This window comes from Carassius gibelio, chromosome B17 (assembly GCF_023724105.1).
Source record: "Carassius gibelio isolate Cgi1373 ecotype wild population from Czech Republic chromosome B17, carGib1.2-hapl.c, whole genome shotgun sequence".
NCBI classification, from domain to species: Eukaryota; Metazoa; Chordata; class Actinopteri; order Cypriniformes; family Cyprinidae; genus Carassius; species Carassius gibelio.
In genome coordinates this window covers 10,127,339-10,143,889 of record NC_068412.1, presented here as the reverse complement: position 1 = coordinate 10,143,889, position 16,551 = coordinate 10,127,339, and the positions used below count along the sequence as shown (strand labels likewise).

Sequence of the window (16,551 nt, the reverse complement as noted above, 5' to 3'; positions counted from 1 at the left end):
TTTTCGAGTATGGCTCTGTGTGACGTTAGATGGAGCGGAATTTCCTTATATGGGTGCTAAGGCCGCGTCTGCCGGAAGAGCGCGCGCTCCCGTATAGCAGAGCAGAGAGAGGCTGTGCACAGACAATCACTCATCACAGCGAGAGCGTCGCGAAATGTCACAAAAGGAGTGTGTTTTTGGTTGCCAGGGCAAGACAACCCTGCACAGATTACCAAAGAAAAAACAGCATTAAGGGACCAGTGGATGGAGTTTATTTTTACAGAGCATCAACGGAGTTGTGCAAGTGTTTGTGTTTGTTCCCCTGCATTTCGAAGATGCTTGTTTTACAAACAAGGCCCAGGTTGACGCTGGATTTGCACATCGTTTATTTCTTAAGGATAATGCAATCCCAATGAAAAAGGATCACGATCGTGTGTTGGAACCTCAGGCGGTGAGTAAAACTGCTTCAAATATCTCTGTGTTATTAACTTAGCTATCGGCGTGTAAGCACATCAAGTAAACAACATGCGATGTTGCCATCAAACTGCACGAGTAAAACTGCTTCAAATATCTCTGTGTTATTAACTTAGCTATCAGTGCGTAAGCACATCAAGTAAACAACATGCGATGTTGTCATCAAACTGCACTTTCCACATGTACAGCTTAAAAAAAAAAAAAAGACGACAAAGTGGAACTTAGTCATTTTCCAAAACCGCTAAGCAAATATATACAGTTTCAGTACATACCACATAGAGAAGCCTTTGCTGATGCTGCTCTTGTTAAATTTCAGCCTCTGGATCTGTGTCACAGCTTCCAGACGCGCTCAACACAAAATCCTACTGGCGCTCGTGATTCTTTAGCTCCGCCCACACGTCACGCCTCCAGGCGCTCGTGTTTTTCCGGGAAAAATCGGTACAGACTATCTTTCTCTTATGAATATAATAAAACTAAAGACTTTTTGGAGTTATGAAGGATGCAGTACTACTCTATAGGTACTCAAGATTAACAGGATATTGAGTGAAAACGAGCATTTCACCCCCCCCCCCCCCCCCCCCCCTTAAGTGTGCGCTTTGATTTTACTTGAAGTATAGTGGGGCCTTCACCCTATGTAAGTCACAGCAAACTTTACTATTTTTACTTCTGTTACTAACACCTGCCTCTTGGGATACTAGATGGGCTCGATTCAACAAGGCCGGGGGGATCCAATGCTGCTCCTGGAGGGCCAATGTCCTGCAGAGTTTAGCTCTAACCAGCTCCAACACACTCAATTGGAAGTTTCTATAGAGAGCTTGAAGACCTTGATTAGCTGGTTCAGGTGTGCTTAAATGGGGTTTGAGCAAAACTCTCCAGGACAGTAGCCCTTTGGAAGCAAGATTGGACCCTGCTGGAGAAGTCGGACATGATTTTTCATGACACTGGTAAAATCAGTGTTTTAGTGAAAGGTGAGTAGTAAGTTCTTAATTTCTTTCAGAGAAACAGAAAGAAAAATTTGTGTTTTCTTTAACACTTAAGATTAGGGAACACAGTAACTATTAACTAGGGGTTTTCCCTGAATAAAATACTAATTTGTTGCTAATTGATAGTAATTAAGTTATTTGTTGTTATAGTTAAGTTTAGGTCTTGGGTTGATTTAAAGGATCTAGACTACTATCATACGGAGTAAGGAACTAAAGGGGTCACTGAATGCTCATTTTCCACAAGCTGATATGATCCTTTAGGACAGGAGTGTCAAACTCAATTCCCGGAGGGCCCGAGCCCTGCAGAGTTTTGTTCCGACCCTGCTCCAACACATCCTGTCAAAATAAGCTCCGTTTTTAGTAAGCGTTTTTTTAGTCCATGTCACTTTAAATGCTTATGAGCTCTCCTGACCCTGACCCTGCCCCTCTCTTCCGTGGTGTGACGAGCAGACTGTAAAATTGGCACATTTTTAGGAAAGGCGATTTACAAAGATTAGAAAAAAACATATACTCACTTCTTCTGTAGATGAAACAGATGCATTTAGGCAGATCAAGGATTGGCGCATTTTCAATGACGACTAATATATTCATTATCACATCCAATATGTACACATACCTACAATAACACATTTATGTTCATACAACTTGTAAAGTGAATTTTGCAGCCGATGACACCTTTAATATGCGCTTTATAATTACTAATACACAGACAATATGCTAGAAATACGCATGATAATAAGCAACTATTTACTAGTGAATAGTGTTTCCTAATTTAAACTGTTACCATATTTAAACTACACATGCAATGTGGTTGAATTAATGCAAAGCATTTTAAACTCCATTTTCTTCACCTGTATTTAACACTATCAAACTTTAGATTGCTCAAAACTGAGGCTAATACTAGCTGTAAATTAGTTTTATTTAGGCGCATAAGAGGACAAGCTATGATTCTTTTTAATGGAAATGTAAGTTGTTCTATAAACAGAGCATTAGCCATGTGCTTTAGCCCTGTGCTCATCAGCCATTTAACATTGTGTGCCCTTAAACAGGCAAATTATGTTTCCAAAGTGTTGTTTTGGGTAATAACTTTCCTATGGCCCATTTCAAAGTAATAAACCTGATTTATCAAAGGGCAAAGCAAAAGCAGAACAGTTCTCTGTGGCTAGCCTTGTTCGTTTCCCTAAAGGAAGAATCTATTAAACACTTAGCCTTACCTCGCCCTTCATTTCATTAATAGGAGGCACAGATGCCAGGGTCTGCTCCAGTGAGATAGGATGGGTGGCAGGAATAGCAAAACTACATTAGGGATTACTGGCTTTGAGGAGGTCCACACCACTCAATCTCACATTCTCTCCACGTGGCAAGAGAGAGTGATCAGTGGCACTGCTGTTTTTGCAGAGCCAGCACTGGCCCCTGCTTGGGTAATACTGGTGTCATTATTTAAGCTGTTGGTGATTGATCACAGTCTCTATTAAAAAAAGGAGAGAGACAGAGAATCAAATCTCAAGGAAGAGTAGTTAAATTATCTCACTGAAGCAGGTTCCACCCTCTCAACTATCAACTGCACAGGAAAATATAGCTGCCAACATTCTGGTCATATTCTGCATTTCATGCATCAACTCTGTAATTTTGTGTATTTTTTTGCTTTTCTTTGTGTATGATATTGTAGTCAGTGAGAGAATGTTGGCAAGAAAACAGCCAATTGAAATGTAAAATAACAGTTGTATCTCTAATGGAGAAAATGGTAATGTGAAAGCTCTTTCTTTATCCCGTGGAACTGTATTGAGAACAACATTCTTTGTTGATATTCAGTGGGTCCAAAAGTGTGATTACCTGAGAAAATGGGTTCAGAGCCAACCAGTGTATACCATTGTTTTTTATTTTTTTAAGATAAAACAAGCATTATCGCCACTATATTACAGTGGTTGAATGGATCAATTAAAATAATTTTAAAAATCACTGATTCTATTAATTTTGGATTCATATTGTAAAAAAAAAAGTAAATTTTTGGGAATTTACGTGAGATTTCTATGTATTCACCACATTGATCAACAGAGTGCTGATTTGTTTAAAGGCAGTTAAATGCTTCATTCTGATTGGCTGATGAATATTCTAAGGTGGCCAATAATTTATGGCAAAATTTTGCCACTCTAAGGCCCCGTCCACACAGAGATGCGTTTCTGTGAATACTCACAAATTTTTTATCGGATAGGTATTTCGTCCACACGGATCAGGTGTTTTCGCAAGGTGAAACCGTTATTTTTTGAAACCGGGTCCCAGAGTGGATACATTTGAAAACGCGTCTTTTCTGAAACGATGACGTCATCAGCCCACGTCTCCCCCCTAGTCAGACACCTCTACGTCACGTAACAGCAACAAAAACATGAACAAACACTGAACGATTGTCTTTTTATTAACTAACATTAACAGAGATTAATAAATGTATTGTTCCATGGTCGTTTGTGTACCACGCGCAAGGTTTATGAGCATAGTCCAAGTCTTCTTCTCTGTTTTTAGTGTATCTCTGTGGCAGAATTACAGCGCCACATACTGGTCTGGCATGTATACTACATCATTTTGCGGTTTCGTGTGGACGCGGATATTTCTTGAGACGATGAAAAAAAAGATCGGATTGGGGTAAGCTCCGTCCACGTGCTTGATTCTGATAAACGAACGTTCTGAGGTGTGCAACTATTTACTGGGAATTTATGTGAGGACAAAAGACTGGAGTTGGTATCACATGCTCATTGTGTAACCAACAAATAGCTGCTTGGATTTAAAATCTCTAAATGTCTGTGCTTCATACAATGCTACACTATTGACGAAATAGTATATAGCATCTATAGAATGTCACTGTCAATAATGATATTTGGTTTGGCTCATCAAGGTGAGACATTAGTTGTAACTGTAGCTGCAGTATGTCTCTGCTGTCAGATATGAGCACGATCACTTCCTCTGACCTTTTCCAGGAATAGATTAGCTGACAGGAAGTTCACATGCAACATTTCTACTTCAAAAAGATTTATGGCAAAATTAAAATTTCTACCTTAATTTTTACAGTATAACATTGTTTTGACAGCTGACCTTGCCTCTACTTTTTTCGATTTAAAATGGTCCATTACATGCTGGTACTCCTTACTTCAGCTAAACCTGATTGCCTTAATAAGACTGCTATTGTGTTTTACTGTTGGTGTTGTATCCTTTTATTATACAAAATTGCTGTAAATCTTTAATAAAATCAGGACGGCATCAGAGCATAGTAGCTGTTTGAAGCTCATGGCATTATCATAACAGACCATAGCACCATTAAGCATAATTATCTAAATTTCCAAGCCTACAAATGCTTTCTTTAATTCCTAATATGATTTCTCATCTCTGTGGAGGATTACGTTTTAAAGAAATGTCTCCTCTTTTATTGACAGCAGAAATATTTCAGTTGGCTTCAAGGAATTAAGTTATTATGAAGAAGAGATTAGGAATGCAATCATTGTGGGCTTTAAGACAATTTTGCAGCCTTATTGTGAAGTAGCCTGTAGCACATACGCCCTCAAAATGTGTTTTTTTTTCTGCATGCTAAAAAAGCTATTAAAAAAAGTATTATTAAATCATTTTACAGACATTAATATGTAACAAGTGAAAACAGCAAAATCAGAAAAAACAGCATAACCATATACTGTTTTGAATCAGTTATATATAAATAAAATAGATCTAAAATAGATTCTGTTAGTATGAATTGGACAAGAGGTTCACTCTCTGAATTTCATACAAGGCCCCAGGTTCAAAACCAATCCATGCATACTTTTGTAAATAAATCAAGCAGAATTGATGTATATCAGGAACAGGGGCACTGGGTAGGATTTTATTTAGTGATTTTCCTGGAACAGGGAGTGAATGGAGGATGTTGCTCCAGGCAAATATGTTGTCTAGAGGGAAAGATTATACTTCATGTAATGAACTTGAAAGGATTTTTATTTTGAGATGGTGGGATGTACATGAAATGGAATGAACTGAAAAACAAATAGCATTTTTCTTTCTTTTTGAATTAAAGCCCTAACGTGACTCCTGAATAATTAAATGCTTTTGGTTTTATAAATTCTCTCCTCAAATTTATTCCCATGTAAGGAGCCTGTCTCTGTTTATTTGCTGTAATAGACTCCAGAAAGATCAAAGGCACAGCAGAATAAGGAGTTGTCAGAGTGTGGCACTCAGAGAAATTATCTCTTCATGGCTGTAGATTATTGGACAAGGCCTTAGGGGACATTAGCTTCATTTGCATCTCTGCCATCTCCAGTTGAGTATGTGCAGGAGTGGGCTTTGAATCTGTCCGGTCTTCTTATCGCTCCATACCATTGCAGTGATGCGAAGCCCAGTCTAGAGAATGTGTTCCATATCGAATTCAGTATGCTCTGAGATGAACTGGCTGCAATAGCATAAAAACAGGAAGTTGTGATATGAGGAGACAGCCCTAGGGAATCCTTCTTTATTGATAAGCAACTAGTTCTAAGTTCTAAGTCGTGCTGTGATGTTATGTGTGTGAGTGGGAAAAATGGTTTGTTATGCCATAACTAGGGACCATAATATCATAGAACCTTGGCACTGGGTTGTTTAAACTTCAGACCATCTAGCAATAACAGAGCTACCACACAGCAACATTCTAGAAACAATGCAGCAAACTGCAAAGCCATAGTGTAATTAGCCAGAATAAATACAGGAGGTCTGGTCCACATTATGCCTATTTCAGACCATTTACTGTAGTGTAAATCAAGTTAAGGGGAGGGGTTATCTGACATGTTTTGTACCACAATAATAGAAGAAATTAATCAAAATAGAGATGTACTCATTTTAAAGCAGTCTTATTTATTTATTTATTTTCACTATTTCAAATTTTGTTGGTGTGTGAAGTTGCTTTTTAAGCATAAAAAGTTCTGCAACATTACAAAGTTCAAAGTACACTCTAAAAGGAACAACAAATGGCTTGTTCGGATTACAACATGCTTCTTCCAGGCGAGTCCTGGTTGCGCTGTGCAACAGAAAACAAAAAACGAAGACTTGCTTTAGTAGCATGTTGTCACCGTGTTGAAGGGATGCTGTTTCTTCAACCCGGTTCCAAAACCCCTATTTGGGGTTTAATAGCTTTTAAGACCTTTTTTACGACTTTTCCCATACATTTTAAGAACTCATTGCCACTCCAAGTATTAACTGGTTACATCAGCGGTACTTTAACTTACATTTACTATATTGATTGTAAGATAGCACAACTAAACAGACTTTCTTTGTGATAACTCCTTATCAATACCACATACTTCAGAAAGGGGGAACAAAGAAAAAGAGAATTAATTGAGTGACTAACCAATGAAATCCAAGAACCAAGAATTAGACAAATAAACAAAACAACTGACAAAACTTATTGAGGAGGGAAAATAAAGCTCTCCAAGCTAACGGGGCAATGAGTTCACACAGTATATATATATAAAAGAGTTCTTTTGTGGAACTTTTCTCATGACAAACATCTGACTGATCATAGAGTTTACCTGTGATCACAGAGTGCTTGATTTGACAAAGTGTCAGTACTGCATCTGATCGTGTCTGAATGATCACGGAAGGTAAAATAATGATCCCATCATTTTAATTGTGCATCCCAAGAACATCCACAGGAGAGATAACTGACAAGATGTTGCTTCTCAACAAATCCGAGTTTATTGACAAATATAGATGTGCTCCCGTCACATAGTGCGCGTGCGATCACGAAATCAAAAGTGAACTGCGACTGCGAGGGCTCATTCAAAGGGATTTAAACCCCTAACATATTGATAGTGGTGCCCTGATGCACAAAAAATTATACACAATATTAAAATGTTTGTGGAAGCAGATGAAAGCATGCGATAATGATAATTGGAAATTCAGTGAGAATGTTATCAACAAGCCCCTTTTACCCTTAGTGATACCCCTGTAATGTACAGTACAAACTTTAATTCTGAGATCTGCAACAGATTACATTAAACTGTTATTACTGTAAATCATTAGTGTTTTTAACCCTCTCATGCTGCTCACTTGGAAGTACCCCCCCCCCCTCCCCCCAATTTTTTAGATTAGATTCAACTTTATTGTCATTATGCAGAGTACAAGTACAGAGCTAATGAAATTAGTAATTTTAGATTTATTCATTTGAAATTGATCTAAAACAAATGAGTTTTCAGTAAGATTTTGTTTGGGTGAAAACCCAACATTTCTATAGATGGAATTCACCCATTAAAGGAATGGTTCATCCAAAAATTACTGACCCTCGTGTCATTCCAAACCTGTAAGACCTTTGGTCATCGTCAGAGCACAAATTAATAATTTTTTAATGAAAGAGCTTTGATGAAGAACTTTCTAACTCGACAGCAACACAACTAGCACGTTCAAGGCCCAGCAAGACGTTTGTAAGGACATCGTTAAAATAGTCCATGTGACATCTGTCGTTCAAACCTTATTATATAAAGCTACGAAAAGACTATTTGTGTGCAAAGAAAACATAAAAAATTACGTTATTCAATGATTTCTTCTCTTCCGAGTCAGTCAATACAATGTGCAGCAGAGAGACACAAAAGAGAAGAGATCATTGAATAAAGTCGTTATTTACTTATAAGCAATTTAATTTCCCTATAAAGACCTATTCAAAGCATGCTGGGACCTACAAATTCCCTGCCCATTTGCAGTTAATAATCATGCTGCATTAGCTCATTTTAAGTAAATTGAACTACCAGCCTGCTACAAAGTTCCTCAAACAAAACTCACAGTATCTTAGATGTGATGCCACTAACCTAAAAGACTTCAGCCAATCCAGTCATTAGATCTTCTTTCTCGTTATATTAACCTGGCATACTGCAAACATGATTGCGTTTCCACACAAGATGATCACTAGAAATTGTGTAAATCCAGCCAATCGGATTACAGGTTGCTCAATTGAGAAAGAAATATCCAGTTTTATGTGCATTATGCATAAGCCTGCTCTGCCAAACACCCACAAAATACGTTAAAACTGGTTTGGGTTTGCAGGCCAAGCACCTCTTATATTCTCCTCAGAAAATGTACAAATTCATTGCTGTGCCTCAAGTGCTTTTGTTTATCTGAACATTTGTTTTCACTTTTCCATTTGGTGTCATCTTCTCTGCCTCTGAGGATTGTTGCATGAGACTTGTACATTTGTACATTTTATATTTACCCTGGCATCCGGCACTGCTTGTTTAATCAGCCAATGTCATTTCTTTCCCCTAATCGTATCTTCTTTTGCCACTACCTGTTCTGATGCTGGCGGCTGCCATCAGCAGCAACATCGCCTCCGTCTCCAACTGTACTGACACACAAACAGCAAGGCGCTGCTTGTCAGTACTGGCATTCTCATCAGTTTCCCATACTCCCCCTTCTAGTTCAATTCCCATTGGATATGTATCTGTATTCCCTATTTCCTCCTCAGCATCATCTTATCATGGCTCCTGCTCAGATAAGTCTACTATCTGCAATAATGGTTACCACACAGCTGAACATGCTGAACTTGCTTTGCACTTTTGGACTTTTTATACTTGGAGTGGCAGGCTCATGCGAATAAGGCTAACTGGGTCATGCTAACCGTCAAAACCTCTTGACTTCGAACTACTTTTCATAATTCAGCCAATTCCCAATGAATACAATCAAGCACAGCCTTTCTATTTTATTTTTCTTGTTGAATAAAATTTCACTCAGATGCAAAATGGGTTGAAACCGTGTTTCGTTTGATTATAATCATCACAATTTAGCCAACAGAAAACTGGACTCCGGCAGTTAATAAAAACGGCTGCTACAATCCAGAAGAGGTGAATCGTCTGTGAGAAGGGTTCAGCTCTTGTTTTTCTAATGACAGAGGTCATCACAGACCTTTTGCTTCATTGTCTTGATGGTATTAAAGTTCAGCCCCTGCTGCTGACCAGTAACACTCACAGCTGGTTATTCAGTGGTGTTGTTTCATAAAAGCATATTGATTAAACAATCAGTACAACGCAGTACATGATTTAGATTAGTTACAGATCAGTGAATACAATGAAAATGACTGATGATTGATACAGAAAGCAGGTCATCTAGCACAGAATAGCAAAATCGAATTAATCACTTTTATAATGGATAATCACAACTACCATGTTGTATCAGCATTTAATAAAGCCACTCAAGCCTATGAGGCACAATGTAAAGCATAGTAAAATCACTGTAATGCATGTCCTGGAGTGGTTTATTGATTTTATTAAACAGGAGGGGGGGGGGGGGGGTCATTTACGATTTGATTTACCGCTATCATTTGATCCTTTGGATAATTTCTAATTATTAGTAATCATTAATATATAATTGATATATCCTATTAATATATAATAGGAAACCTGCTATACTGCACATACTAATACAATGTAAAATGAACTTTGCGTTTATTTACTTTACATTTATGTTTGCGATTATAATAAATCATGCAGTAATTATATTGTGTAAAGTCTCTGAAAAATTCTAAAAATTAAAAAGTGATCTGATGCAATAAATGTTTCAAAATTAATTCAGACGACTAACAACTGACATTTATTCAACATGATTTTTATTCTCTTCAAATTAATTAATTGTGTGTTTGTGTGTGTGTGTACAAATATAATATAGGGTAACAGAGCCAATCACACCATTTAAAATTTGATCAAGAACATGGTTGAAACTCAAGGAGCTGAATTCCACAGAAAGGCCCAAGACAACAGGATGTTTGTAAATCAGATCCTAGCGCCAGCCAGTCTAAAGCAAGCCTAACCGACCAACTCTTTCACAGAACAGCTTGCAACATTAAAACAAAAGAATGCTTACTGATAATGCCAACTCAGGATGGTGACTGTCAAATTTGGGGCAAGTAACCAAGATTAATGGTGAAAGACACAGCATATCATGACCATCACATGAAGAAAATCATTAGTAGAAACTTTGTTTGGTGGTTTCCCCCACCCAGGACAATAACCAGTCTGAGATTCCTTAGGAGACCTTTTAACCTCTCTGGTCTTTTACAGAACATGTCCTTACATCCACAGAATGGCACGGAAACTGCCCTTCCATGTATACATGCACATAAAAGACGCTAAAAATACTTATAAGAAACGAATAATTGATACGCATAATTCCATATTATGTATGTAACCGACACATTTGACTATCATGTTCTAATCACTTACTGTGAATGTATTTTGAATAACTATTGAATAATTTATAGGATTATATTCGTGTTGTGTATGTATGAGTTTGAAAGTTCATGCTTTTAATGTTTATATCAATCAAAACTTTGTATCATATTCTCGTTATAGAAATCCTGTCCAAAATTATTCTCTGCAAGAGCGGCAAAATTAGGACCACGTGACTGTTAAGATAAAGTGATTTATGTATTGGGATGAAAAAACATCAAAACACAACAAGCAAAGACAATATTTAATTGGTCAAGACACCATTTGGGAATTGGGATGTGTCCAAAAGGCCAGTTTAAATACTTAAGACACCATCAAATTGTGCTTTTTTTAGTCATAGCTTAGTCACAACTCCTTAACTTCAGCCAACGCCCAACCACTGGCTTCTCAAGATGTCACTTCAACGACTACTAAACTTCCAGCCAATCAGCAACCTTGGAAAACCCCCTTTTCTGCAATGTCGACAACAAAGAGAACCCCCTACTCAGGCAAAGCAAGTACCTCCAGATTCTAGCTTTACTAGTGCATTTAATATAAATTTTAACCTCATTGAGGAACTCAATATGAGGGTTAATTAAGTGATTGATGTTTGTTCAGGTCTATGCAATTGCACATACTGCTGTGAACTTGGTTTTTCACATTCATTCTCTTAGACTCTGTCTTTCCTCACTTTCTCTCTTTCTGCAACTTGTGTGAATGCATGTGTTAATGATTAGTTTATATGTCTTAGATCTATCCAATAAAGTTGTATTCATATTGAAAAGAGAAGTATCTTGTGTTTTGTACTTACAAGTTAATCTCTTAAAATGCCGATCTCATTGCTATGCTAATAGTGTTTTCACTATACTTTGGATATTGATATCCATTGCAGAATTGACGTTATACGGCTCATTCAATGAATCGCTGGCAAACACACTGATAAGCTGTAAAACAGCGATTCTGTCCAAAATTCTCTATAAAATCATAAATGATTCCCTTTGAGGTAAATTGAGCTGTTTCCCTTACATATAATTTAAATAAATAAAAAAAATCTGTATTTTTGATTGAATAACTGTAAAAAAAAATTACAATTTATTTCACTGCAACCTCTCCCTAGATTTGCTTTGTGAAGACATGCAAACATGAGGCATGTTATGAATTAATAAATCAAGTGAAGCAGTTGCAACCCTATGAATTTTCAATGAATGATTCTGTTATTTTTCTGTATTTCATTGGAAAGCTGCTTTCACACCATGTGTATTAGCACTATAGAAATAAAGACTTGACTTGACATGATACACACTCTGCTTTCACTGTTTGCTTTGAGAATGAAAATAACCCCGTTAAGTTATGCAGTTTGTTTTTAACAAAATAGAACTAGGCCTCGTGAGACTAAACAGTAAAAGCAGCTGAACGGAAATAGAGAGGCTTCACGTCAACAGCCATCGGCTGTTCAAGAAATCCACAGAAAACAAACATCGAAGGTCCTGGATCATTTGGCCTGGCTTGGCATCGGTGACATACAGAAAACAGATGATTTCATGAGTTACCTGAACATCAGTCCAGATCTGATCTGAGTGCTGCTGGTCTCCAGCTACAGCTGTCTGGATGCTGTCTGCAGGTTCTCCAGGCCTGTCAGGTGATTGGGCTTGTGGTCTCTGTGTTCTGAGCATTACAGCTGACAGAGTCGCTTTAAGTCGTCCGAGGTTTTAATAAACACACGACAACACTCCATTTCCGCTGGCTGATTGCTCTGCCAGAGCCAATGTAAAAGACTGTCTGTCATAACAGAGAAACCAGAAAATAATTATATAAATAAATGGTTAGACTTCTTGTGATTACATTCAATCCACACACAATAGCATTTGTTCTAATGTAACACTGGAAAAATAGCTGTTAACCATTCCTGTAGAGTCACTTCCATTAGGACTAATGTCCGGCGGAGTGCTGCAGTTATTTCGGGATAATTATTTTGAATTCCCGTCTGCAGTAAACCCTTGAATTGATTGGTACACCCACACTACAGCAAATACCTAGCTGTTCAGATGATTCATAATAGTACACAACACTGGAGCGTGTAATGCTGAGCACAGGAGCACAACTCAAGACTTTCATATATTTTCTGGCTCGGGAGGAAGGACACATATTTATCTATCAGACGGTGATGCTCATCTCCTGTTCTCACAAAGCAGCAGTGGCCTTCATCTTTCAATGGAGAAGGCAAAACGAAAATTAACCGCTGCTTTCTTTTTTCTCTTAGGCAGTGGGGGTAAGCTAACAGTAAATGTGTAAGTTAACTTAAAAAACAAACAATAAAAAAAAAAAAAAAATTATGTGAATAAACAGATTTTTTTTTATTGTAAATGTTTTTAATTCAAAATAAATGCATAAATACGTAAATATTTTGGTAATGATATTTCAGCACACACACACACACACACACACACACACACACAGAAAACTATTAAAAACTAAAATTATTATCAATCAATTAAACATAAGTTATTTATATAAATAAACATTTCAGTGTAAAGTGTATAACATAATCAAGACCTCTGGCTCAAGAGCTGGGGTAGTGATCAGCTGCTTTGAATCGTGATTATTGTTAATTTTTGTTGATAAGTTCCTCATCAGTTTTTTGGTCTGTGTGTGATTTCATGCACAAGAAATGCTGTTCACAAGTTGCTCGCCCAAGCAGAAAATATGTTTTTGCTGAAGAAAGCTATTACTTAAAATCACTTAAAGATGCTACTTTTTACACATACACATTTTAAACAGTACTAAAACAAGCCAGCCCAGAGTTACAGTTGTGTTGTTCTGCACATTAATCCCTTTGAAACATTATTATTATGCATTGTTTTCTGGAATTTAAATATTTATAAATATAATTTATATTTATAATTATTTTAACTGGTTTTGTAATTTACAGCGGAGATTAAAATCATAGAACAACCTACATTTTCCTTAATATCAAGGTTTTTGTTTAGTTCTGCAGTTTTTTAAACATAAATGAAATGAAAACCTAAATGAGATTCCCTGCAATCATCAGCCAGCTATTTGTCATGAGACTGCAGATGTGCAGAGTCATTCAAAGCAAGAGCCTCAACTCTTCCTACTAATTTTTGACTGCTGTAACCTTCCAAAATTTTTGTTGTAATTATCTTTGTGCCACAATCATTGGTGTTCTCATATAATTTTGTTCACAGTTTTTCCACAAAATAAAGGGTTTTTCTTGAAGTGCCTTGGGTTTTTCTAAAACACTGTTCTATTAGCATGGCATTGTCAGTAAGCAGGGAGCCATGGCAGAACAAGCAGTTCAGGGGGCCATGGCAGAGTTGCCTCCATTGCCTTAACGTAGGAGCAGCTGCCCTCCCTGGGCTTGACTTGGGAACTGTTGCCCTCTCTGGGTGGTATGGGAACAGGGGCCCTCTATGGGCTGGATGTAGTAACAGGGGCCCTCTCTAGGCTGGAACTGGGAACAGGATTCTTCTCTGAGCTGGATAATAATTCCCCATTAACAACCTTATGCAATTGATGTTCTGTAATTTTTTCCTTTTCATGATGGCAGTATCATATTGTAGACAACAGCAAAAATGCAATGTGTCCTGCTTCTAGCATGTTTTAACAAAGTCTTCTTATCAAAATACTTGATTTTTTTTTAAATCACCTTTTTCATTGGACATGTGAAAATGGGATTTTGTGAGGTTTTTTTCCTGAAACTGGTTAGCCATAGATGAAAATGTGTTAAAGAACAATTTAGCAGAAATGAGACACTGAAACACTGTCATTAATTTTATTTAATAAGCCAGTACACAATTATCAACTTCTGAAACATTATGACACATACAAAACGTATGCATCAATAAATTTGGTCATTACAAATTAGCAAAAGATAACAAAACAGAAAAAAACTTTCTGTTGATCATAAAAAATAGACACTATAAGACAGACTAGAGTGGAGTTCAGTGTGAGAGATAAAGGGCTGCCTCTCCAGCAGCACAGCAGGTGTAATGTGACAGACCACTGATTAATGATGCGTAGTTTATTTTGGTGTCCATTAGCTCAGAGGAGAGCAGAAGGTTCAGCCGCTTTTTGTTGGGTGCTGAGATGCCAGAGTGCTGGCTAGAAACACAACTGTGTTAGAAGAACCTGCATGGCCTTTCACTGGCCTCTGCACCCCAGGGTATCTTCCTTCACTTCATCAAACACCTTTGGCCCCCTGTGGACGGCCACTCATCCAGTGTTAAGTAGAAGTAGCTAAAGGCAGATCGATTTGTTGATAAATGACGTGATGTCATTGCGTGATGACGTCATTGCATAACCTTGACACAAAACAGCATTTTTATATATTTTTTTATTTGTAAAAGTAATAAGTATCACATCTTTATGATCAGATTTTTTACAACATTAAAGTATTTTCTTATCAACTAGTAAAACTGCACATTCTGAACAATTATGGTTCCCTTTCGATATTACACTCGTACTGCGTCTTGCTAGACGCATATGGGAAAAAGCCATTTTTCTCCTGAACTGAAGCCTTTTTCATTCATGCAGTGACACTGCACAGCCAGTGTATTGTGCAGTGTATTAAAATATGAACCAATGGCTAGGCAGTGGAGCTGCACGAGCCTATGGTACAAAGCCCGCCAAACTTGCCAAAGCCTGCCAGAATGGGCGCTCTGGCTATATAAGCGGGCATTCACCACAGGATTCTCAGATTTCTTCTCCTTCATTGTCCACTATGTCTCTACACTGATTTGAAGCCACTCGCCGATGAATACACCTTCTACAGCAATGCAGCAGTTCCGGTACGTTTCCCTTGCCGTCTTCCAGCGATTATGAAAGAGCTTATTTCTAGCAGGTAAGCCCTGGCATTTGCTGGCATTATGAGTCGTAGAAATGGTTCACCCAGCTCAGAATGAGTCAGGCTTCCACAGCCACTACTGCATCATCCCCAAAATATATGGTGGCCTCTGGCCCATCCTTTATCTCAGACACCTGAATCATGCCCTCATGAAAAGGTTGTTCAGGATGACTAAGCTGAAACAGATCTTTGCGCAAATTCACTCAAGAGTCTAGTTCTTTTTTGCTGGATGCATACTACTTGTCCCCTGCACTTTTACGTAGTACATGGATGCTCTCCCATCAGAGACAGATTAAAAACTGCATTCTCAACTACCTCAACTTCCTTCTGACCCAGTCAGATGAAGAATTCATATCAAAGAGGACCCTCCTTTTCAGCCACCTGGAGTGCCTGGGAGCATGTTGTTCCCCAGCTAGCAAATATCATTCCTGGGATAAATTTTCGACTCAGGCCAAATGAGAGCTGTAGTTGCACTGAATCGGGCTCGGGCTATAATGGAGGCTGGTGACCTCTTTCAAGATTGGTTCCACTCACCCCTTAAAGTGTTTCAAAGGATGCTTCAAATGTTCCTTCTCCAATGCTGGTTGAAACCACAAGTTCCATCCCATGCCTGGTATCACAGACGCCTGCACATCAGGGTGAGTCAGGCCTGTGTTGGATGGAACAGGTCTTGCAGGATGGCTTGCAGAAGGACAATTGTCATGACATACACCTCCAACCAGGTTGGCGGGCACTGTGCCAAGGCACACCAACTTTCGGCCAATGGTCGAAAGGCAGAAAAAGGGTTTCTACATCAACTGCCTGGAGATACTAGCAGTATGTTGAACCTGTCAGTTCTTCCTGCTAGTCCTAAAAGGATGCCATGTGCTAATCGGATTGGAGATATCTGTGATGCCCTACATAAATCGCCAGGAAGGCTTCCTCTCCTCAAAGCATCTCTTCAGAGCTCGCTGAGGGCAGCACATATAATGGGCAAAAACCAAGGAACAATGTTCCCTCAGGGGAGTGGATGCTCCAACCATAAACGGTTTAGAGGATCTAGGAGATCTTTGGAAAGGCC

The 16,551-nt window shown here is 38.2% G+C and overlaps 1 long non-coding RNA gene across 2 annotated transcripts in view; it reads right to left on the bottom strand.

Moving 5' to 3' along the window:
* Positions 1–16,551, bottom strand: part of LOC127976663 (uncharacterized) — a 97,627-nt gene that overhangs the window by 55,735 nt on the left and 25,341 nt on the right. The window contains exons 3-4 of one of the 2 annotated variants that reach the window (XR_008157904.1): positions 12,178–12,406; positions 5,432–5,856 (exon numbers count right to left, since the gene is read on the bottom strand). This is a non-coding gene — a long non-coding RNA (uncharacterized LOC127976663). Of the gene's footprint in view, positions 1–5,431; positions 5,857–12,177; positions 12,407–16,551 lie in introns of those variants that run through there. The other variant, XR_008157905.1, reaches the window with a different exon arrangement.